Below are 25,292 nucleotides of genomic sequence, written 5' to 3'. Positions count from 1 at the left end.
TACTCCTTCCATTTCAATATGGTCGCTTGCACAGTGCTTCTTGGGATGTTTAAAGTTGTGGAAATATTTTTGTAACCAAATTCAGCTTAAAACTTCTCCACATCAGTATCACGGACCTGCCCGTTGTGTTCCTTGGTCTTCATAATGCTATCTGCGCTTTATACAGAACACTGAGACTATCACAGAGCAGGTGCATTTATACGGAGACTGGAATACACATAGGTGGCTTATATTTATGATCATCAGTCATTTAGGACAACATTGGATCATTCAGAGATCCTCAATGAACTTCTGGAGTGAGTTTGGTGCACTGAAAGTAAAGGGGCTGAATAATATTGCACGCCCCAATTTTCAGTTTATTCTTTTTTACAAAAGTTTAAAATAAGCAATACATTTTGTTCAGCTTCACAATTGTGTCCCACTTGTTGTTGATTCTTCACCATAATATTAACATTTTTATCTTTATGTTTGAAGCCTGAAATGTGGGAAAAGGTTGAAAAATTCCAAGGGGCAGAATACTTTCGCAAGTCACTGTACGTGCATAGTTAAACATAATATCATAGTTCACACAAGAACACAGCTTAGTGCTTTCCATACTAGTTTTCCATTATTTTTCTGCATTTATCTGTACTTTTTATTCCCATTTTGTATGCGCTCCATGAACAATGCTATCAGGTGTGCATCTTGTGAGATGTATTCATACCTTGAATAGCCAGTAAAGCTCAGGACCCAGAGGTAGGTAGCTGGGTAACAGAAGAAAGGGAAGGGGGAAAAGTGTCAGGGAGCCTAGTACTGATTGGGCAAAACCAAGGTAAATATGCCTGTTTGGCTGATATTAGGGCTGCAAAGCCAGGACTAGGATCACTACAGCAGGACGTTGCTCCTAGCAACAAGAAAAAAAGACTGCTGTAGGAAGGCGTGAAATGAGTGCAGCAAAGGCCATATAGATGTTCGTGGTAGGGGACTCTATAATTAGGCGGACAGACAGGGTCACCTGCTGCCAAGACTGCGAATCCTGAACAATGTGTTGTCTGCCGAGAGCTCAGGTTCAGCATATTGCTGACAGGATAAACAGATTGCTGGGTGGGGCTGGAGAAAACCCAGTTGTCATGGTGCAAATTAGTATGAATGAAGTTAGAGGGAGGTGGAAGGTCCTTAAAAATTATTACAGGGAACAAAGAGAAAAGCTGAAGTCAAGGACCTCCAAGGTGGTGTTTTGAGAAATATGGGTGGTGCCACAAGAATTACTAGAAAGGCAGCAGGAGCTTGGACAGATAAATAGATGGCTTCAAATTTGGTGCATGAAGGAAAGGTTTAGGTTCATGGAGATCTGAGACGACGTTTCTGTTGGCTACATGCTCTATGATAGAGACAGGCTGCACATTAATGGGGAGGGTGCAGCTGTGTTGGGGGAGAAAATTATCAGAAGAATGGGGGTTATAATGAGACAGTATGGGTCAAGGAGAATTTAGGGGGGCTGGAACATGAAATGAAAGTAGGTAGGTGAGTAGGAGTAATTAAAGTGCTAATAATAAATGTCTGCTGGCGAATGCAGAAAGTTTTGCAAACAAAATGAATGAATTGGAGACTCTTATGTCAGACACGGATTATGATGTGGGCATTATAGAAACCTGGCTGGATGAGAGCCATGACTGGGTGACAAATGTAGAGGGTTACACCACATTTAGAAAGAACAGCAAAGACAAAAAGGTGGAGGGGTGTGTATTTTCGTTAAATCTCTATTAAGACCTGTGCTCAATGACAACACTGGGGGGAACTGCAACAATTTAGTTAGTATGGGTAAATGTACATGAGGAGGGGAATAATGAAAATTTGCTAACTGGAGTTTGTGATTAGCTGAACAGGTAGAGGATGAAATGCTGCAACAAATTAAAAAGGCAGCAAATAATTATCGGGTCCTTATTATGAGGGATTTCAGCTATCCAGACATTCAGTGGGACGTAGAATCTTCTGGTTGTGCTAGAACTGCAAGTTCTTTTCTACAATTTAAGACAATTATCTCTCTCAGTTGGTAGATGAACCGACCAACCAGGGGAGATAATATTCTGGATTTGGTCCTGTCAAATAGACCCACAAAGACAAAATCTTCCATCCAGTACCCAAATCTTTCCTCAGCTCTAAAAGCCCCTTTACAGACTGAGACTTTCTAGCGATCCCACCAGCGATGCCGACCTGGCCGGGATCGCTGGAAAGTCGCTGGTGAGCTGTCAAACAGGCAGATCTGGCCAATGACGCAGCAGCGATACGGACCTGCAGAACGACCTCGCTGGTCGTTGGGGACGTGTCACACAGCAGCTATTTGACATTGTAACGGTGTCAAAAACACCGATATATGCTGTGCAGTGGGAAACAAAGGACCAAAAAATGGTCCTGAAAGATTTGTAGTGATCAGCGACCTCACAGCGGCGGCCAGGTCGCTGATGCGTCACACACTGCAATGTCACTGGGGAGGACGCTATTATGTCACAAAACCGGTGACGTTACAGCGATATCGCTAGCGATGTTGCAGTGTGTACAGGGGCTTAAAGACTGGTTGCTGACTATGACAAAGTTTCTGTACCTATCTTCAATACTTTGGAATTTTTGACAACAATGAATTCTGCAAGTCCAATGTTTCCAAAGACATCCATGACAAAGATTTCATGGCCTCAGAAGTTGATGGCAGAATGTGCCAGACATGCACTAAAGTTGAAAGACCTGGTACTAGATCTTGATCTGCCGAAGTTGTCATCAGCATTACTTAGCTCAAAAAAGCTTTTTATTGACAGTTCAAAGAGAAGTCTAAAGTATGTGTTGCTTCACAATGGCAATAAGTTAGCTTCCATTCCTATTGCTCACTCAGTAAATAGTAAAGAAACTTAATGAATACATGTGAACCATTCTCAAGAAAAAAATCAAATATAATGATCATTGCTGGATTTTATGTGGCTTCCTGAAGGTTATATTTATTCTTTTAGGACAACAAAGCAGATACATAAAATTTCCTTGGTCTGGTGCCTTTGGGATAGCTGAGCAAAGGCAGAAAATTATACAACTTTATGCCTGCTTTACACGCTTCAATAAATCAATCCGTCATCGGGGTCAAGTTGTAAGTGACGCACATCCGGCATCGTTCGTGACGTATTTGCGTGTGACACCTACGTGCGATCAAGATTGAACGCAAATATGGTGATCGCATACACGTCGTTTATTCCTCATACATTGGACGTTTTGTTGTACGAACCTAGTCAATTGAAACGTGTGACATCCCTCATACGATTTTAATGTCTGAGGCTATGTGCGCAGGTGTGCGCTCTGCACCGCAGCTTAAAAAAGGTCCGCTTCAGAGCGCAGCTGAAAAGCTGCGTTCTGAAGCACCTCACAATGTCTGTCATTCACTAATCTCTGTCAGTCGGTCACTATCTCTGTCCCTCTCTCTCTGTCCATGTCAGTCTATCCCTCTTACCCCCTCTCTCATACTCACCGTTCCCCGATCTCCGGCGCGGCGCTGCACGGCATTCACACTGCTCCGGCGGCTTTTACTATTTTGAAAAAGCCGGCCACCCATTAAACAATCTCGTATTCCCTGCTTTCCCCGCCCACCGGCGCCTATGATTGGTTGCAGTGAGACACGCCCCCACGCTGAGTGACAGGTATCTCACTGCACCCAATCGCAGCAGCCGGTGGGCGTGTCTATACTGTGCAGTGAAATAAATAATTAAATAATTAAAAAAAACGGCATGCGGTCCCCCCCAATTTTAATACCAGCCAGATAAAGCCATACGGCTGAAGGCTGGTATTCTCAAGATGGGGAGCTCCACGTTATGGGGAGCCCCCCAGCCTAACAATATCAGCCAGCAGCCGCCCAGAATTGCCGCATATGTGACGCCCTGGGCAAGCCAGGGGTCACAGGTCATCACACCACCACACCCTACACCCCAGTTAGGAACACCAAGGCTACCAAAATCCTTGTTGCCTTCCTCCAGGGGCTGGTGTTCACACCAGGGGGTGGGCCAGGTGGTTGGCTCCGCCCACCGAGGAGTTCACAGCCCTGGAGGCGGGAGAACCAGGCAGTTGAAGCCAGACTAGAGTCTGAGGAGGAGTTCAGTTAGGGAAGTGAAGGAGTAAACAGTGAAGTTAAGTGAGGGAAGGGAAGTAGTAGAGGAGCAGAAGAAAAGAGTAAAAGTGTCAGTAAGAAAGCCTGAAGTTGGTCCGGGTGTGTGCCCCGGACAGTGACAGCAAGGTCAGCAGACGTCGGTGATAGTCTGCAGGGGGACTGCTCGGAGGTTGCTGGAAGGACCGCGGACGGGTAGTTACCCGGCGGTCTGGAGCAGTATACGAAGAACAGTCAGCACCAGGGCAGGGGCCTTTCGGATCCCGGCAAGGCTAGGAGTCGCCATAATTTGCCAAATCCGTCAGTGAAGGGGACGTCTGTCTCCCAACAACCAAGTCCCGATTGAAGGCAACAGTCCAACCGTAACGGAGAGACACCGCCACCTCCAGGGCACCAGTTTCTCAGGGCCAGCGCCTGCGGGCAAAGTAAGGCTCTTCCGGCCCATATCCAAGCCGGGGAGCGGGTTACCGGTGGGAACCCATCGCAACCATTATCAACTTAGGTGCAGGACAGAGGGACCGTCACCATCACCTACTGGGGAAAGCAAGTGCAGCCGTCCGTGGGAACCGTCTTTTCAGCCGTGTGTTTTACCGAGAACTGTGTCATCGTCTCAGGCTGAGTGAGTGCCACAGTGCCGCAAGGCACAGCGCTGCCCCCGCGTCCCTGCGCCCACCAAGCCCTGCATCCCCCACCTCATCACTGGGCCCCGGGATCACCAACCCCTACCCACGGAGGGGCAACACAACAACTGGCTGCTCCATACCATCCCTCCCGGGATCCCCATACAGAGCAGCGGTGGTGTCAACAAATCACCACAACCGTGGGTGGCGTCACGGACAATAAACAATCCCCACACCCAAAACACCCCTTTCACTCACGGGCGAGGAGCGCCGCTCGAGTTCCCGGGATCCGGCCCATCGCTCGAGCCACCGAGCAGCAGCAGCAGGCCGCAGCAGCCGCAGCGGCAGCCGGACCCGAGCAGAGGGAGAGCGCGGCGTCCCCTCCTCCGCCCGCGACACATACATTAGATGCGACAGTTCTGGGACTGTACCCGGCTCTTCCCGATTTGCCCTGGTGAGTTGGCAAATCGGGGTAATAAGGAGTTAATGGCAGGCCCATAGCTACCAATGACTCCTAGATTAATCATGTCAGGTGTCTCCCCGAGATACCTTCCATGATTAATCTGTAAGTGACAGTAAATAAACACACACACCCAAAAAAATCCTTTATTAGAAATAAAAAACACAAACATATACCCTGGTTCACCACTTTAATAAGCCCGAAAAAGCCCTCCATCTCCGGCGTAATCCACGGACCTCCAGCATCGCTTCCAGCTCTACTGCATGGAGGTGACAGGAGCTGCAGAAGACACAGCCGCTCCTGTCAGCTCCACGCAGCAAATGAAGGGAATAGCGCGATCAGCTGAGCTGTCACTGAGGTTACCCGCTGTCACTGGATACAGCGGTGGCCGCGGGTAACCTCAGTGACAGCCCAGCTGATCGCGCTATTCCCTTCATTAGCTGCGTGGAGCTGACAGGAGCAGCTGTGTCTTCTGCAGCTCCGGTCACCTTCATGCAGCACAGCTGGATGCGACGCTGGACCATCCTGGAGTACGCCGGACATGGAGGGCTTTTTCGGGCTTATTAAAGTGGTGAACCAGGGTATATGTTTGTGTTTTTATTTCTAATAAAGGATTTTTTCGTGTGTGTGTGTTTATTTACTGTCACTTACAGATTAATCATGGAAGGAATCTCGGGGAGACGCCTGACATGATTAATCTAGGATTTAATGGCAGCTATGGGCTGCCATTAACTCCTTATTACCCCAATTTGCCAACGCACCAGGGCAAATCGGGAAGAGCCGGGTACAGTCCCAGAACTGTCGCATCTAATGTATGAGGCAATTCTGGGAGGCTGCTGGCTGATATTGTTAGGCTGGGGGGCTCCCCATAACGTGCAGCTCCCAATCCTGAGAATACCAGCCTTCAGCCGTATGGCTTTATCTGGCTGGTATTAAAATTGGGGGGAACCGCACTCCGGTTTTTTTAATTATTTAATTATTTATTTCACTGCACAGTATAGACATGCCCACCGGCTGCTGTGATTGGGTGCAGTGAGACACCTGTCACTCAGCATGGGGGCGTGTCTCACTGCAACCAATCATAGGCGCCGGTGGGCGGGGAAAGCAGGGAATACGAGATTGTTTAATGAGCGGCCGGCTTTTTCAAAATAGTAAAAGCCGCCGGAGCAGTGTGAATGCCGTGCAGCGCCGCGCCGGAGATCGGGGATCGGTGAGTATATGAGAGAGGGCTGCTCAATTCAGTTACTCAGGAGTTTAGCGGTCACCGGTGAGTCCTTCACTGGTGACCGCTAATCAGGAGGCGGCACAGACAGAGCCGCAGCATGACAATGAAGTCGGATGAAGTTAACCGGAGTTCATTCTGATCGTGCGGCTCTTTCTGTGTCTGCTGTCATCTGCCATTCAGCTCTGCTACATGGCTGTCTGTGTCTGCTGTTAGCGGCCATGTAGCAGAGCTGAATGGCAGATGACATAGTAAAAACGCATCCCTACACATTACACACGCTTGGCAAGTCAATAAGTAAAAAAAAAGAAAAAGGGTGCCCAATGCATGTGTCACAGAACACATGATCTAAAGGATCGCACACAAAATTGATCAATTTAACATAGACTACTAACGCACGTGTGACAGCAAATGAACGACCTACGTGCAATCTCATTCAATCGCATATGCGACCTGGGCGTGTCACATCGCATACGAGATCACACACCTAATTGTAAGGTGTAAAGCTGGCTTTAGGGATGAAAATTGTACCTGGGAGCAAACATGAGTGTCAAATTTAATTTCCTTCATAGTCACCTCAACTACTTTCTCTCCAATCTTGGATCTATGAGTGAACAAATAGTAAAGTGCTTTAACCAAGACATCAGGACCATGGAACATAGATATCAAAGCAGATGGAACGCAAACATGATGGCAGAGATTGCTGGTGTATTCATGGAGACAACCCTGATCAAAACTATTTTAAAGCATCCAAAAAGAAAAAACTTCTCCCTAACAACTAAAATTTACACAACCGTTGCTATCTTGGTTAGATGATAGACTCATTTTTTGCATGAGACAACTGTATTACGCGCTATCACTTCTTAAGAATTTCTTATTACCCCTGACATTCGACTTTATAACCTTTGATCAAACATTTCTCATGTGTGTTAAAACCTGACGTATTACTGTCGTGTTTTGACTTCTATCTGAAATCAGCACCTCTCATTTGGGTAATATCACCAGAAATACTTGGGTCGGCAGGTTTTTTTTTTCTTTCAAATATAGACCAGTTGAAACCTTGATTATCAATACAGGCTGCCCAGAAGAAAGAACACAAACTACAGTACACTAATGCTGTGGCACGTGCCCTGCCTAGCTGCAGAGCAAAATGATCTGCTAACTGATTGACAAGCTGGACAGTAAACACGCCTCTCACTAATAACATCATCCCCAACTCTCCTGCTTTAAGGGCCATTATTACCATGTAAAGACAGAGCACAATTATTGCAGTGTAAAGTCATAGAGGTGTCCCCTACTACATTGTGTGGACACAGAGGTGGAGCTATCAAAGTGTGGGCCTAGATATGGGACAATAACACTGTATGGTGCAACAGAGAGGCATTAATATCATGTGGAGGAGCAATATTCAAGAGGGAGCAATATTACTGTGCGGAGGGAAACATAGAGGAACATTTACTGTGTGAGGGAACTGTTACTGTGAGGAGGCACAAAGGAAAGCTTTATTACTATATGGACTGAGATATGACATAATATTATTAATTCTCGTCTGGAGTACTGCTGTGACCGGTGAACCGCCTCCTTTCTAAGGGGGCGATTCGTTCTGCGTCACAGCGACGTCACTGAGCGGGCGCCCAATCAAAGTGGAGAGGCGGAGATGAGCGGGACGAACATCCCGCCCACCTCCTTCCTTCCTCATTCCTGGTGGGACGCAGGTAAGGAGAGGTTCCTCGTTCCTGCGGTGTCACACGTAGCAATGTGTGCTGCCGCAGGAACGACGAACAAAATCGTTACTGCAGCAGCAACGATAATTGAGATTAGGGGGGATGTCACCGATTAGCGATTTTGAACATTTTTGCAATGATTCAAAATCGCTAATTGGTGTCACACACAAAGACATCGCTAACGCGGCTGGATGTACGTCACAAAATACGTGACCCCAACGAGATCGCTTTAGCGATGTCGTAGCGTGTAAAGCCACCTTAAGACTAAAGTCCTCCCTAATCCAAACCTCCCACTTCTGTCTCCAAGACTTCTTTCATACAGTGCCAGTTTTCTGGATTACACTACCATGGATTGTCAGATTAATAACTAGCATCTGCATTTTCAGGTGTACTTTAAAAACACATCTCTTTAGACACGCTTATCACCTCTCTTCACTAATCTAACTTTCCCCTGGTCCCCCTTCTAATTTTCCTCAGAATCTTGACCCTCTTATTCATCTGTTTCTACATCCTACAAGCACCCAGTAGCACTTGGTAACTATACGGCCTTGCTGCGTTTTTTGCTGCATATTTCTGCATTTTTGAGGTTCAGACTTGGTCCCAAAACTGCAAGCATTTCCTTCCCCAGCAAAGTCTATGAGAATTCATTTTTGCTGTGTGCACATTGCAGGTTTTTTTCGACTGCATCTTTGTGGTGACCACAAAGATGCAGGATATCAATTTTTTTTGCGTTTTGTCTCTGCATTTCAGAAGACTGGCAGATCAATCCCTCGCTGACTCGGGGTCAGCGGGGGATTGATCGCTGGTATCTGGACAGATGCCAATCCCCATATAATCTATGGGGACCTGAATCCGGCACAAAGGGGTAGGAGCAAGCGCTTTATACTCACCGATCACTGGCGTGGCTGTCACACTGCTCCCGCAGCCTCTCATCCTTTTTCTCGGGAAGCTCATTAGGCTCATACATATTCACTGCGTCCCCCGGCATATCGTACAGTAAAATAAATAAATTAAAAAAATTGGCGTAGGATCCCATATTATGATAAAAGCACAGATAAAGCCCAACAGTTGGGGGCTTGTATTCTCATGCTGGGGATACCCATGACTAAAAATATCAATCTGCAGCCCCTGGAATTGCCGCATCCATTAGATGCGACAGTCCTGGCACTTTACCTGGCTCTTCTGATTGCCCTGGTGGGGTGGCAATCAAGGTAATAAGGAGTTAATGGCAGCCCACAGCAACCACTAAGTCCTAGATTAGTGATGGCAGGCATCTATGAGACACCTCCATCACTAATCTGTAAGTGAAAGTAAATAAACACAAACACCCAAAAAATTCTTTATTTGAAATAATAGACAAAAAGCCACCCTATTTCACCCCTTTATTAACCCCCAAAAGATCCCTGCAGGTCCAACGTACTCCACATGAGTTCCCTTGGTGATTCAGCTCTGCTACATCTCAATCACAGCGAGCAGCCATAGAGCATGATTGCCCGCTTTGAGCTCCACGCAGCAACTGACGTGAGCCGCATGATCAGCGGTGACGTCACACAGGTTAGCCGCGACCACAGCTGGAGTCCTTCACCTGTGACAGAAAATCACCTGAGTGACTGAAGTGGGCTATGCGATCATCAGTGACGTCACTCAGGTTAGCTGCAGCCACAGCTGGAGTCCTCAACCTGTGACCACACATCATCTGAGTGATGTCACTCTGATCCCCCGGGGCTCACTTCATTCACTCGGGTGATTTGTTGTCACAGGTGGAGGACTCCAGCTGTGGCTGCGGCTAACCTGAGTGATGTCACCACTGATCGCGCGGCTCATTTCAGTCACTCGGGTGATTTGCTATTGTCGCGGGCGGAGGAGGGGACGCTGCGCTCTCCCACTGCTCGGGTCCGGCTACCGCTGCTGCTGCGGCCGCTACTGCTCGGTGGCTCGAGCGATGGGCCGGATCCCGGGGACTCGAGCGGCGCTCCTCGCCCGTGAGTGAAAAGGGGTTTGGTTTTGGGGATTTATTGTCCGTGACGCCACCCACGGTTGTGGTGATTTTTGGTAACACCACCGCTGCTCTGTATGGGGATCCCGGGAGCGGTGACAGGGAGCAGCAGAGTTGTTAGTTCTCCCCTCCGTGGGTAGGGGTTGGTTGTCCCGGGGCCCAGTGATGGGATGGAGGATGAGGGATGGCAGGCCCGGTGCAGGGCTTGGTGAGGTGCAGGGTCGCGGGGGCAGCGCTGTGCCTCACGGCACGGTGGTAGTCACTCAGCCTGAGACGATGACACTGTTCTCGGTAAAACACACGGCTGGAAAGATGGTTCCCACGGACGGCTGCTGTTGCTTTTCCCCGGTAGGTAACGGTGACTGTCTCTTTCCCTGCACCTATGTTCAATGTTGGTAGCGATGGATTCCCACCGGTAACACGCTCCCCGACTTGGATATGGGCCGGAGGAGCCCCTCTTTGCCCGCAGGCGCTGGCCCTGAGAAACTGGTGCCTTGGCGGTGGCGGTGTCTCTCTCATACGGTTGGACGGTTGCCTTCAATCGAGACTTAGTTGTTTGGAGACCCGGAGGTCCCCTTCACTGACGGATTTGGCAAATTCACGGCGACTCCTAGCCTTGCCGGGATCCGAAAGGCCCCTGCCAATGGTGCTGGCTTCTCCTTGTGTACCGGTCCGGTACCGCCGGGCCACCACCCGTCCGTGGTCCTCACGGCAACTCCGATAGGCCACTCCTGCAGACGGTCACCGCCGTCTGCTAACCTTGCTGTCTCGGTCCGGGGCACACACCCGGACCAATTTCAGGCTTTCAAACTGTCACTTTTTCTCTTTCACTACTTTCCCTCCTTCTACTTCAAACTCCAAAACTAATCTGCCTGGTTTTCCTGCCTCCAGGACTGTGAACTCCTTGGTGGGCGGAGACCAACCGCCTGGCTCCACCCCCTGGTGTGGACATCAGCCCCTGGAGGAAGGCAACAAGGATTTCAGGTCTAGCTTAGGTGTGCCTAACCGGGGTGTAGGGTGTGGTGATGTCATTACCTGTGACCCCTGGCTTGTCCAGGGCGTCACATTCCCCCTTAGCAAAATGCAGACCGTCCGCGGGCTGCCCGTCCAACACCGGTTTTATTTTTCTGAAAAAGATAAAAAAAACAATACAAGTAGAAGAACATCATCCCACAACGGGAGGCACTTTTCTTAAACGTTTCAAACGGTTTCAAACGGTTACGGCTTCCGCTCTCTCCCACCCAAGTAACCTGGCCCTGATGCTGCCCCTAAGAAAACAGATTAGATACCATATGTCCATGTACATAGAAAAACACAGTAGGGTGGGTCATACATGAAATCACCACACAACTGTAGAGCTACTCAAATAGCATAACAAACAGAGAACTAGGAGTAGATATGCTTCAAATCAGTCAATTTATTAGTACAAAAGATCATAAAATCGAAAAATGCAAGGTCATGGGAGCAAGGCAATTATTAGGGCACAGGAGGGGACAAGGATGAAAAAGGGCAAGAAAAAACGGATATCTGCACTTGTGTGAAACCTCATCTTCAAGTCTCCACACCTAGACCACATGTATCAAAGGGTAAACAAATAGAAATGTCCAAATAGCTTATAACGTAACAACATCTAAAGTTTTAAATGGACATGTAAACCATATCAGGAGTGGTAACAGGACAAGCAGGCAGCAATGTTGGAACACATGCACCATATGCTCCAATTGTGAGGGTAAAAGAAACAAGGGTTCATTAAAGTTAAAGAGGTCAGACCAAAAGGAAGACACTGATGCATGTGCACACTACATTACAACCAACCTGCGAACCTGTATGATGTAACACAAAGGCATGCAGAAAAACTCCGGAGGTGACGAGGAGGGAAGACCCCATCAGTGGGACTCCAACGTACGTTTCACGTTTAGTGGTATATTCGCTTAATCAGGGAGTGGGTAACAAACACGGCAGGGCTACTATAAATAGCCCAGCGTCCAGCTGATGCACCTCACCGATTGTTCTCGGCGCGTGCGCACATCGCACCACACGGACACAGCACCTCCCACTGGCCGTCATGACCCAGCGCATGCGCGGGAGCGGGGACGCGTCTCCATAGCTCCCGCGCATGCGCAAAGGTCAGACAGGGACAGCCGGGGAGAGCAGAGCCGGCGGTGAGATGCAGGCAAGCACACAGAGAGAGCACAGAACCCGGAAGGGCAGACCACATACCGCAGCAATAACATATGATGCAGAGAAATCGTTGATGATAAACAACATTATATATCACAATATAAATATAAATTTACATAGATGCATAAACATTAATCACAGATAAAAATAGCGCTGGTTCCAGGGCTCCGTGTGTAGCTTGAGAGTAGAAGTATATAGCAGGCAATCATGTTTCGAGACCAAAAGACGAGGGTGACAGCTGGAATTATAGCTACGCCACATAAGATATAGGGGAAAGAAAAAAGATTATATAAGTTAAAAAAATACGCCCAGGTCAAAAGAGACCAAAACACATATAAGCAATGATAATAAAAACAGTAAAACCCCTAAAAATAAAGGGGGAAAAAGACCACCCCATACACGTTGATCTCAGAGGAAAGAGGCAAAACTTAAAGCCTCGTTGAGACCAGATGGGGCGACTGTGCCAAGAGTCACCATCCATCTGGTCTCACGTTGGGCCAGTTTCCTTTTGATATTGCCGCCTCTAATGCCGCCATGGATGACCAGGCATTAGAGGCGGCAATATCAAAAGGAAACTGGCCCAACGTGAGACCAGATGGATGGTGACTCTTGGCACAGTCGCCCCATCTGGTCTCAACGAGGCTTTAAGTTTTGCCTCTTTCCTCTGAGATCACCGTGTATGGGGTGGTCTTTTCCCCCCTTTATTTTTAGGGGTTTTACTGTTTTTATTATCATTGCTTATATGTATTTTGGTCTCTTTTGACCTGGGCGTATTTTTTTACTTATATAATCTTTTTTCTTTCCCCTATATCTTATGCGGCGCAGCTATAATTCCAGCTGTCACCCTCGTCTTTTGGTCTCGAAACATGATTGCCTGCTATATACTTCTACTCTCAAGCTACACACGGAGCCCTGGAACCAGCGCTATTTTTATCTGTGATTAATGTTTATGCATCTATGTACATTTATATTTATATTGTGATATATAATGTTGTTTATCATCAACGATTTCTCTGCATCGTATGTTATTGCTGCGGTATGTGGTCTGCCCTTCCGTGTTCTGTGCTCTCATTGATGTGCGCTTGCCTGCATCTCACCGCCGGCTCTGCTCTCCCCGGCTGTCCCTGTCTGACCTTTGCGCATGCGCGGGAGCTATGGAGACGCGTCCCCGCTCCCGCGCATGCGCTGGGTCATGACGGCCAGTGGGAGGTGCTGTGTCCGTGTGGTGCGATGTGCGCACGCGCCGAGAACAATCGGTGAGGTGCATCAGCTGGACGCTGGGCTATTTATAGTAGCCCTGCCGTGTTTGTTACCCACTCCCTGATTAAGCAAATATACCACTAAACGTGAAACGTACGTTGGAGTCCCACTGATGGGGTCTTCCCTCCTCGTCACCTCCGGAGTTTTTCTGCATGCCTTTGTGTTACATCATACAGGTTCGCAGGTTGGTTGTAATGTAGTGTGCACATGCATCAGTGTCTTCCTTTTGGTCTGACCTCTTTAACTTTAATGAACCCTTGTTTCTTTTACCCTCACAATTGGGGCATATGGTGCATGTGTTCCAACATTGCTGCCTGCTTGTCCTGTAACCACTCCTGATATGGTTTACATGTCCATTTAAAACTTTAGATGTTGTTACCTTATAAGCTATTTGGACATTTCTATTTGTTTACCCTTTGATACATGTGGTCTAGGTGTGGAGACTTGAAACTGAGGTTTCACACAAGTGCAGATATCCGTTTTTTCTTGCCCTTTTTCATCCTTGTCCCCTCCTGTGCCCTAATAATTGCCTTGGTCCAATGACCTTGTATTTTTCGATTTTATGATCTTTTGCCCTAAGAAAACAGACAGCCCCCCTTGACCCCAGTCCTGCACCAAGTTACCCGAGCGGGATCTGTCCTTTCCAGGGGACCCACGTCCATGGGGAGCCCCTGGAACCCCCAGAGGGTAGCCACCATTCCGGTGGTGGCTGGGCCCCAGCCTGCTCCACTGCGGGCCCTCCCTCCAATCTGCCTCTCCGGAGGCGGTAACGGTAAGCTGCAACAAAAACATTTTTATTTACATTCCACAAGTTTGTGGTTGCCCTGCAAGTTCACGGGCTTGTCCGTAAGGAGTCCCTTACGCAACTTTAAACGGTCCCCACGGGGACAACGGTGCCGGCAACGACCGGTCTAATCACGGTTCAATCAGATGACTTCCTCGGTTGATGACTTATGATTTTCAAAAACTCTCAAAACTTTAAACACTCACTGGTGGTCCCAACGGGGACTGTGACAACGGTGCCCCGCTGCCCTTACTGTGACTCTTCTGTGTCTGCTGGGTCCTCTGCCACCAGCGTATCAAACATGCAGTGACAGGCTTGCTGTGACATGAGCGCCCGGTATCCATTCCCACCATTACGCGCGGTGTAATAAACTACCGGTTCCCCCACATAGCGGAGACGCTCACTTGCCTCCTCACCTTTAAGGGCGGGTTCAGCACCAGAGCTGGAGTCGCTGGAGTCACCATCACTTGCATCTGCGTCAGGCGGGTTGCCGCCAGCTGCCGCAGCTTCCTGGCCTCCAGCATCCGGCACATCAGATCCTTCTGCAGTAGCACGGGGTAGCAGGTCAGGCGAGTTTACCCTGAGGCGCCCCATGAGTAACGACAGGGGTGATGCATAGGTCGAGACTAGGCCGGGCCCCTCAGCCACAGTGACCGGTCCTGGTAGGACATAGGGACGTGGGTCACCAGTCAGCTCTGTTACATCTGTTCCCCTCCCGTACATCGGGGCAGTGGCAATCAGCATCTCCACCTCGTTGGTCCACTGCTCCATCATCCGGAAGATCTGATCCTGTTGACGTTGGTGGAACGCAATCACCTGGGCCTTCATCCATGCTACGGTCCCGGGCTCGGGGTCTGGCGCAATCACTGCCGGGACTTCTGGCACATTTTTATTAAGGGGCCGCGGTCCTAGCGGTTCCCCCGGGAGTGATTCAGGGACGTCCTGAGCGTCTGCAGCCGGTTGGTCCGCCGGGGCGGATTGGCAGGGTATCGCTACCGGTTGGGCAGGTAGCGGGCCTAGTGGCGGGACGGCAGCAGCTAACATGTGTAGCGGGGAGAGAGGCAGGGTGAGCGGATGCAGGCCGGGCTCCTCAGCCTCAGTGGCCGATCCCTCGGGAATACAGGGGCGTGGGTCTCTTACCCGCTCCTCCAAATCCTCTTCCACCTCGCGTCTCCGCATAGCAGCCACTACATCCGCCATGTCGGTCTCCCACTCCTCTAGGAGGAGCTGCATATGGGCTTGCAGACGGTTTTTCAACGGGGCAGTCCGGTCTCTCAGCCACATCGCCGTGCCGGGTGCAGGAGCGTCCTCGTTGGCGGTCGGACTGTACATCTTGGCAATCGTGCCTTCCAGGAGCCCAGTATTCCTGCAGAGTCCTGGCGTCTCTGCCTTTATAGCCGCGGCTACATGCGACCAGTCGCCATTTCGTCCCCCTTAGCCTCTTTCCGGCCCCTCCTCTCTCGGGGCGGGGTTTTGGCCTTCGCGCCTCCACTACTCGAGGAGACGCTCGAGCGGGAACTTTTTGCGCCAAAGATGGCGGCTTCTGAAATTTTCTGGCCGGACACCTCCGGCGGTAACAAGGCGCACCTCTACCCAACGGCAGAGCGGTAAGATCCTGTTCGTGACGCCAAGTTGTCGCGGGCGGAGGAGGGGACGCTGCGCTCTCCCACTGCTCGGGTCCGGCTACCGCTGCTGCTGCGGCCGCTGCTGCTCGGTGGCTCGAGCGATGGGCCGGATCCCGGGGACTCGAGCGGCGCTCCTCGCCCGTGAGTGAAAAGGGGTTTGGTTTTGGGGATTTATTGTCCGTGACGCCACCCACGGTTGTGGTGATTTTTGGTAACACCACCGCTGCTCTGTATGGGGATCTCGGGAGCGGTGACAGGGAGCAGCAGAGTTGTTAGTTCTCCCCTCCGTGGGTAGGGGTTGGTTGTCCCGGGGCCCAGTGATGGGGTGGAGTATGAGGGATGGCAGGCCCGGTGCAGGGCTTGGTGAGGTGCAGGGTCGTGGGGCAGCGCTGTGCCTCACGGCACGGTGGTACTCACTCAGCCTGAGATGATGACACTGTTCTCGGTAAAACACACGGCTGGAAAGACGGTTCCCACGGACGGCTGCTGTTGCTTTTCCCCGGTAGGTAACGGTGACTGTCTCTTTCCCTGCACCTATGTTCAATGTTGGTAGCGATGGATTCCCACCGGTAACCCGCTCCCCGACTTGGATATGGGCCGGAGGAGCCCCTCTTTGCCCGCAGGCGCTGGCCCTGAGAAACTGGTGCCTTGGTGGTGGCGGTCTCTCTCTCATACGGTTGGACGGTTGCCTTCAATCGGGACTTAGTTGTTTGGAGACCCGGAGGTCCCCTTCACTGACGGATTTGGCAAATTCACGGCGACTCCTAGCCTTGCCGGGATCCGAAAGGCCCCTGCCAATGGTGCTGGCTTCTCCTTGTGTACCGGTCCGGTACCGCTGGGCCACCACCCGTCCGCGGTCCTCACGCAACTCCGATAGGCCACTCCTGCAGACGGTCACCGCCGTCTGCTAACCTTGCTGTCTCGGTCCGGGGCACACACCCGGACCAACTTCAGGCTTTCAAACTGTCACTTTTTCTCTTTCACTACTTTCCCTCCTTCTACTTCAAACTCCAAAACTAATCTGCCTGGTTTTCCTGCCTCCAGGACTGTGAACTCCTTGGTGGGCGGAGACCAACTGCCTGGCTCCACCCCCTGGTGTGGACATCAGCCCCTGGAGGAAGGCAACAAGGATTTCAGGTCTAGCTTAGGTGTGCCTAATCGGGGTGTAGGGTGTGGTGATGTCATTACCTGTGACCCCTGGCTTGTCCAGGGCGTCACACTATCATAGGTGGAGGACTCCAACTTTGGCTGCAGCTAACCTGAGTGATGTTATTGCTGATCGCGTGGCTCACTTCAGTCGCTGCATGGAGCCCACAGCTGGTAGTCATGTTCTACAGCACTCGCTGTGAGCGTCACATGTATCAGTGCTGGAAGAGACGTGGTACCTCGTGTGGATTACGTTGGACCTGCAGGTTGTTTTTGGGGTTAATAAATTGGTTAAAGAGGGTGCTTTTTTGTATTTTATTTCAAATAAAGGATTTTTTTGGTGTTTGTGTTTATTTACTTTCACTTACAGATTAGTGATGGTGGGAGTCTCACAGATGCCTGCCATCACTAATCTAGGACTTAATGTGCTGTGGGCTGCCATTAACTCCCTTATTACCCCAATTGCCACTGCACCAGGGCAATTGTGAAGAGCTGGGTCCAGCGCCAAAATTGGCGCATCTAATGGATGCGCCACTTCTGTGGCGGCTGCGAACTGCTATTGTTAGGCTGGAAAGGGCCAAATAACCATGGTCCTTCCCACCATAATGATATCAGCCTCCAGTTGCCTGCTGTACCTTGGCTAGTTTTAGAAAAATGGGGGGACCCCACATCATCTATTTATTTTTTTTAAATAAATCAAACAATTGTTTTAAAAATGCGTGGGATCCCCTTTATTTGTCATAATCAGCCAAGGTACAGCAGACAGCTGAGGGTTGCAGCCCACAGCTGCTGCTGTTCCTGAGCTGGATAAAAAAAATGGGTGGGACCCCATGTAACATTTTTACCAAAAATAATTAAAAAAACAGCTGGCCAAGCTAGCTATTGCTCTATTTGTCGAGCCATTTTGTTATTTCTTTATATCAATTCTATCTGTTCTTTTTTTATTATCTATTCTAAATGTTCTTTCTTTCTATCTATTCTTTCTATCAATAGATTTGATTTAAAAAATGCATTGGGCAAAAACGTGGTAAAAAAACGCAGCAAAACGCATGCTTTTTTTTTATGCGTTTTTGCTGTAAGTGCTTTTTTCTGGGGGGGGCCAAAAGTGTGCATCTTTGTGGTCATCACAAGATGCAGCGTGCGCACATAGCCTAATCAAACTAATTGTGGCTGATGACAGGCTGAACCATACTGGACCATATATGACCAGCAGGTTCTACTTCTTGTGTCCCCTCCACCACTTCATCTCCTTATAGATTGTAAGCTTGCAAGTAGGGCCCCCTCCTCCTGTTGCTGGTGAACTATTTTGTTACTTTGTAATGTCTTTAGTGTCTGTATATGTCCCCCTCAACTGTAAAGTGCTGCGGAATATTGGCACTATATACATAAAACTATTATTATGGAGTGGGCACTGTTTCTGTATTTAAGTACAGAGGAGGCACCATTACGGTATAGAGACAGGGATGGGGCACTATTAGTATATGAAGGCATAGACCAGGAGCTATTACTGTATAGAGGCACAGAAGTGGCACTATTACTATATGGAGTCATTAGGGGCAGATGAGTACTATATGGAGGCACAGATGGAAGCACTAATACTATATGGAACCACAGAGTACGCCACTATTTCAATATGGAGGCACACAGATGGTACTGTTGCTATATGTAGGCACAGAGGAGAGCTCTATTATTATAATATGGATACACAGAGGGGGGAATAATATTATATGGATGGACAAAAATGATCAATTTTACTATGTGTAGGCCCAAAGGGGAGTATTATTACTGCATGGATGTACAGAAGAGGCAATATAACAATGTGGAAACACAGACAAGATCACCATTACAATATGGAAGCCTAGAGAGGAACATTATTGTATGGTGACAAAGACAGGATACTTTTACTCCAGGAAGGCACATAGGGTGCACTTTTACAATATGAAGGCTCAGAAAAGGCATTATTGCTGGTTTGAGAAACAGAGGGCACAGTATTGTGTACTGTCACAGACTGGAGCATTATTACTATATGGAGATACACACGGTTTAGTATTACTGCCTGGACGTACAGGAAGGGGCAGTATTACTGCCTAGTAAACTATGAATGATTATGTACACAAAAGTTGTCTGTGTTACTTTCTAGAGAGATGTGTCATCAGAATTGGACAGTGAATGACTGCTATCAGAGAGATTATCACTGGTAAGTCTGTACATGTTGCATATACAGCGGCTATAACAAGTATTGACCATGTTTCTAAGTAAATATATTTCTAAAGGTGCTATTGACAGGAATTTCTTATCATATATCAGTAACAATCCATTAAATCCACACAGGCAAAGAAATTTGACCATATCTGTCCATAAATTATGTTACGTCTAATAATGAGAAACGGCAAAGGGAAAAAGTATTGAACACGTGAAGAGAGGTGCAAAAAGCCATGGAAAGTCAAGAAACCAGCTGAATTCTATCAGTAAGTAGAAAGCAATTCTGCCACTTAGTGAAAAATAGTAGCTCGTTAACTGATGGCCTTTAAAAAGGTGTCTCATTTTCAAGGTGCCACACAAGAAACATCTCATGATAGGTAAAACCAGTGAGCTGTCTCAGGACCTCCACAACCTTATTGTTGGAAAACATGCTGATGGCATTGGTTAGAAAATAATTTCTATCTATGATCTCTAAATAATGATCCCAAAACACACACCCAAGGAAACTCTTAGTTGATTTCACAGAAAGAAATAAAGCTGCTAGAATGACCCAGTCATTCACCTGACCTGAATCCAATACAAAATTTATGGAAGGAACTGAAGCTCAGCATTCATAGAAGGAGCCCAGGAACCTTCAGGCTTTAAAAAGTAACTCTGTGGAATAAATTACACCTGATCAATGTGTTTTTGTCCATACAGGAGGCATCTTGAAGCTATTACTACCAAGAAAGGGTTTTGTATGAGGTATTAAATACTTATTATTATTATTGTTATTATTAATAATAAATTATTTCAGTAACCATGTTCAATACTTTTTCCTTGTGCCATTTCTTCTTATTATTACATATCTCTAAATTTATGGACCTTTATGGTTTGATTTCTTTGTCTGTGTGGATTGGATGGGTAGTTACCAACATCTAGTGAGAAATTTATGTCAATCAGGCCACATTTTTTCTCCTCCTGGTAGAGAGATTTGGCACTCTCCAGACTGGTTGTTAAAATGACAGCAGGCTCAAAGAACTAGTATAATAGTATAATAACAGTTACTTGCAAGCAGTCGTATTCATGTCTTTCAGCTTCGAATGCAATTGAAGCTCTGGGCGCCAGCAGTTTCGGGGTGGAGGCTATCTGCAGCAGTCTGATAAGATCACATTTCTTATGTCAATGCGGCACTGCATAGAAGGCAAAGACAGATAGAAGGTAAGCACTCCATGTAGATGAAGATGTGGGGAAGTTTTATTTTGGGGGAAGTAGTATGAGGAAACAGCGTGAGGAAAGTGTGAAAAAAGAGTATAGTATAGAGAATGGGCACAATGGGAGGACATTTTGAAAAATAATAAACTGTGTAGAGGGGGCTCAGTATGGAAGGGAGCAGAGAGGAGAAACAATGAATATAGGGACAATGTGGTGGGTATAAATCCTAATGGTGTACAGAATGATGGTTACAGCTAATAAGGGCAGATGGTATGGCAGGATTGGCCATCAATGTAAAAGTAGTGGACTTTAATCTTCACTAGTTAAATAGATACAATCAAAATTATCCTCAGCTCCTTTAAATTTAAGATATATCTAAAAAATGGCATACTTTTCATAAATTTGCTATTAGTCTTGAAAGACCCAATCAAAGCTTTTACGCCAGAATTCTGGCATAAATATCAATGAAAAGTCACAAAATTTTGGTGCAATCTTAGGCTGCACTAAAATTTTGTGACTTATGGCGTTCTCAAGCCATTGTCTCAAAACTCCAACAGCGGTATGCCTCAATGAAGTATTTTGGCTTGGGACCGTGAAGAAGGCGGTTGTGTCCGTCGAAACGCGTAGTCCATACTGCATACACCTTGCAAATAATTATCTGTCAAGAACTCTGGAATTTTTTATTCTTGGATAATAAAGTCGGAAAGAAAAACTTTTTGTTGCCCTTTGGAGTCGTTCTGCCTTACTGGATCTATCTTCACCTTGTTCTACATATCTTGGAAGTCTCCCACTTCGGGTCCGTGCAATAAGGAGAACAAGGACACCGGGGCTTGAGCTCAGACAGGTGAGCTGGTCTACAACCTTTAATTAAAAAAAAAATATATACAGTACAGACCAAAAGTTTGGACACACCTTCTCATTCAAAGAGTTTTCTTTATTTTCATGACTCTAAAAATTGTAATTACATTGAAGACATCAAAACTATGAATGAAAACATGTGGAATGAAATACTTAAAAAAATTTGAAACAGCTGAAAATATGTCTTATAGTCTAGGTTCTTCAAAGAAGCCACCTTTTGCTTTCATTACTACTTTGCACACTCTTGGCATTCTCTTGATGAGCTTCAAGAGGTAGTCACCGGAAATGGTTTTCCAACAGTCTTGAAGGAGTTCCTAGAGATGCTTAGCACTTGTTGGCCCTTTTGCCTTCGCTCTGAGGTCCAGCTCACCCCAAACCATCTCGATTGGGTTCAGGTCTGGTGACTGTGGAGACCAGGTCATCTGGCGTAGCACGCTATCACTCTCCTTCTTAGTCAAATAGCCCTTACCCAAGCCTGGAGGTGTGTTTGGGGTCATTGTCCTGTTGAAAAATAAATGATGGTCCAACTAAACGCAAACCGGATGGAATAGCATGCCGCTGCAAGATGCTGTGGTAGGCATGCTAGTTCAGTATGCCTTCAATTTTGAATAATCCCCAACAGTGTAACCAGCAAAGCACCCCCACACCATCACACCTTCTCCTCCATTCGTCACGGTGGGAACCAGCCATGTAGAGTCCATCCGTTCACCTTTTCTACAAAGACACGGTGGTTGGATCCAAAGATCTCAAATTTGGACTCATCAGACCAAAGCACAGATTTCCATTGGTCTAATGTCCATTCATTGTGTTCTTTAGCCCAAACAAGTCTCTTCTGCTTGTTGCCTGTCCTTATCAGTGGTTTCCTAGCAGCTATATTATCATGAAGGCCTGCTGCACAAAGTCTCCTCTTAATAGTTGTTCTAGAGATGAAAAGGTGTGTCCAAACTTTTGGACGGTACTATATATGTGTGTATACAGTTAGGTCCAGAAATATTTGGACAGTGACACAATTTTCGCGAGTTGGGCTCTGCATGCCACCACATTGGATTTGAAATGAAACCTCTACAACAGAATTCAAGTGCAGATTGTAACGTTTAATTTGAAGGTTTGAACAAAAATATCTGATAGAAATTGTAGGAATTGTACACATTTCTTTACAAACACTCCACATTTTAGGAGGTCAAAAGTAATTGGACAAATAAACCAAACCCAAACAAAATATTTTTATTTTGAATATTTTGTTGCGAATCCTTTGGAGGCAATCACTGCCTTAAGTCTGGAACCCATGGACATCACCAAACGCTGGGTTTCCTCCTTCTTAATGCTTTGCCAGGCCTTTACAGCCGCAGCCTTCAGGTCTTGCTTGTTTGTGGGTCTTTCCGTCTTAAGTCTGGATTTGAGCAAGTGAAATGCATGCTTAATTGGGTTAAGATCTGGTGATTGACTTGGCCATCGCAGAATGTTCCACTTTTTTGCACTCATGAACTCCTGGGTAGCTTTGGCTGTATGCTTTGGGTCATTGTCCATCTGTACTATGAAGCGCCGTCCGATCAACTTTGCGGCATTTGGCTGAATCTGGGCTGAAAGTATATCCCGGTACACTTCAGAATTCATCCGGCTACTCTTGTCTGCTGTTATGTCATCAATAAACACAAGTGACCCAGTGCCATTGAAAGCCATGCATGCCCATGCCATCACGTTGCCTCCACCATGTTTTACAGAGGATGTGGTGTGCCTTGGATCATGTGCCGTTCCCTTTCTTCTCCAAACTTTTTTCTTCCCATCATTCTGGTACAGGTTGATCTTTGTCTCATCTGTCCATAGAATACTTTTCCAGAACTGAGCTGGCTTCATGATGTGTTTTTCAGCAAATTTAACTCTGGCCTGTCTATTTTTGGAATTGATGAATGGTTTGCATCTAGATGTGAACCCTTTGTATTTACTTTCATGGAGTCTTCTCTTTACTGTTGACTTAGAGACAGATACACCTACTTCACTGAGAGTGTTCTGGACTTCAGTTGATGTTGTGAACGGGTTCTTCTTCACCAAAGAAAGTATGCGGCGATCATCCACCACTGTTGTCATCCGTGGACGCCCAGGCCTTTTTGAGTTCCCAAGCTCACCAGTCAATTCGTTTTTTCTCAGAATGTACCCAACTGTTGATTTTGCTACTCCAAGCATGTCTGCTATCTCTCTGATGGTTTTTTTCTTTTTTTTCAGCCTCAGGATGTTCTGCTTCACCTCAATTGAGAGTTCCTTAGACCGCATGTTGTCTGGTCACAGCAACAGCTTCCAAATGCAAAACCACACACCTGTAATCAACCCCAGACCTTTTAAGTACTTAATTGATTACAGGTTAACGAGGGAGACGCCTTCAGAGTTAATTGCAGCCCTTAGAGTCCCTTGTCCAATTACTTTTGGTCCCTTGAAAAAGAGGAGGCTATGCATTACAGAGCTATGATTCCTAAACCCTTTCTCCGATTTGGATGTGAAAACTCTCATATTGCAGCTGGGAGTGTGCACTTTCAGCCCATATTATATATATAATTGTATTTCTGAACATGTTTTTGTAAACAGCTAAAATAACAAAACTTGTGTCACTGTCCAAATATTTCTGGACCTAACTGTATATATATATATATATATATGTATGTATACATATATATATATATATATATATATATATATATATATATATATATAAAAGTCTGAAAATCTGTTTTCATATTCTAAGGGGGGCTTTACACGTTGCGACATCGCTAGCATCGGCTAGCGATGCCGAGCGCGATAGTACCCGCCCCCGTCGCACATGCGATATGTGGTGATTGCTGCCGTAGTGAACATTATCGCTATGGCAGCTTCACATGCACATACCTGGTCGGCAACGTTGCTGTGACTGCCGCTGTGATTTTCGACGCTTTTGCGATCGTTTATCGGCGCATCTAGGATTTACATGTTGCGAGGTCGTTACCGGCGCCGGATGTGCGTCACTAACAACGTGACCACCAACGATATTTCGGAAGCGATGTCGCAATGTGTAAAGCCCCCCTCAGAGCTATGACTCTTATTTTTTGGTGAACAGTGCTGTGAGGGCTTATTTTTTGCAAGATGGATTGGAGATTTTTGGGTTACTATTTTGAGGTATTTATATTTATTTTTTGATCACTTTCTATTAAAATTTTTCAGATCAGAATGAGCAAAAAACAGTAATTCACGTATTCCTTTTAAATTTTTAGGTTTTTTCTGTAGTTCTCCGATTTATTCTTTGGGTTAGTACAATTACTATATAGCATTTTCGTTTCTGTCATTTTTTTTACATATGGCTTTTTGATACTTTTTTGTTCATTTTTTGTGTATGATGAAACAGCTACATTCTTGTCTCTTTTCGAGACCCGCAACACACATCCGTTTAATTTGTACGTGTGCGGTACGTATTTGCACGTACCGGAGACACGTACACACGGAGACCCATGTTATTCAATGGTAGATGGCACACACACGTAAAATCACACGGAACGTGTGACCGTGTGGTAAGTACGTGTCTGCGCTTTTCTACACGGACGACATGTCCGTTTTTGGCCGGCAGCACGCAGGCACGGACCCGCTTTACTCTATGGGTCCGTGCCTGCACGTACCGCACACGGAGTATGTCCGTGTTCAGCACAATTCGTGCGTGTCCGTTTTTACACTAGCGATCTTATTTTTTTTTTTAAATTAAAGTCAGTATACTTACCTTTTTTTCTGTTGTTCTCAGTCATACTTACATTGGCGCTCGTTTTTTTTCTTCTCCCGGCTCATACCGCTCCCCGATCACCAGCGCGGCGAGGAACAGCTGTGCAGAGAATACGCGGCAACAATTACTTTGAATATGCCGGCCACTCATTAATCAATCTCATATTCCCTGCT

The 25,292-nt window shown here is 47.0% G+C and overlaps 1 long non-coding RNA gene across 3 annotated transcripts in view; it reads right to left on the bottom strand.

Annotated features, from left to right (window-relative positions):
• Positions 1-25,292, bottom strand: part of LOC142244461 (uncharacterized) — a 66,902-nt gene that overhangs the window by 6,454 nt on the left and 35,156 nt on the right. For all 3 annotated transcript variants that reach the window (XR_012724553.1, XR_012724554.1, XR_012724552.1), the window contains one exon: positions 20,382-20,506. This is a non-coding gene — a long non-coding RNA (uncharacterized LOC142244461). The remainder of the gene's footprint in view (positions 1-20,381; positions 20,507-25,292) is intronic.

The sequence above is a fragment of the Anomaloglossus baeobatrachus genome, chromosome 6 (genome assembly GCF_048569485.1).
Source record: "Anomaloglossus baeobatrachus isolate aAnoBae1 chromosome 6, aAnoBae1.hap1, whole genome shotgun sequence".
NCBI classification, from domain to species: domain Eukaryota; kingdom Metazoa; phylum Chordata; class Amphibia; order Anura; family Aromobatidae; genus Anomaloglossus; species Anomaloglossus baeobatrachus.
This window is presented reverse-complemented; position numbering and strand designations above follow the sequence as displayed.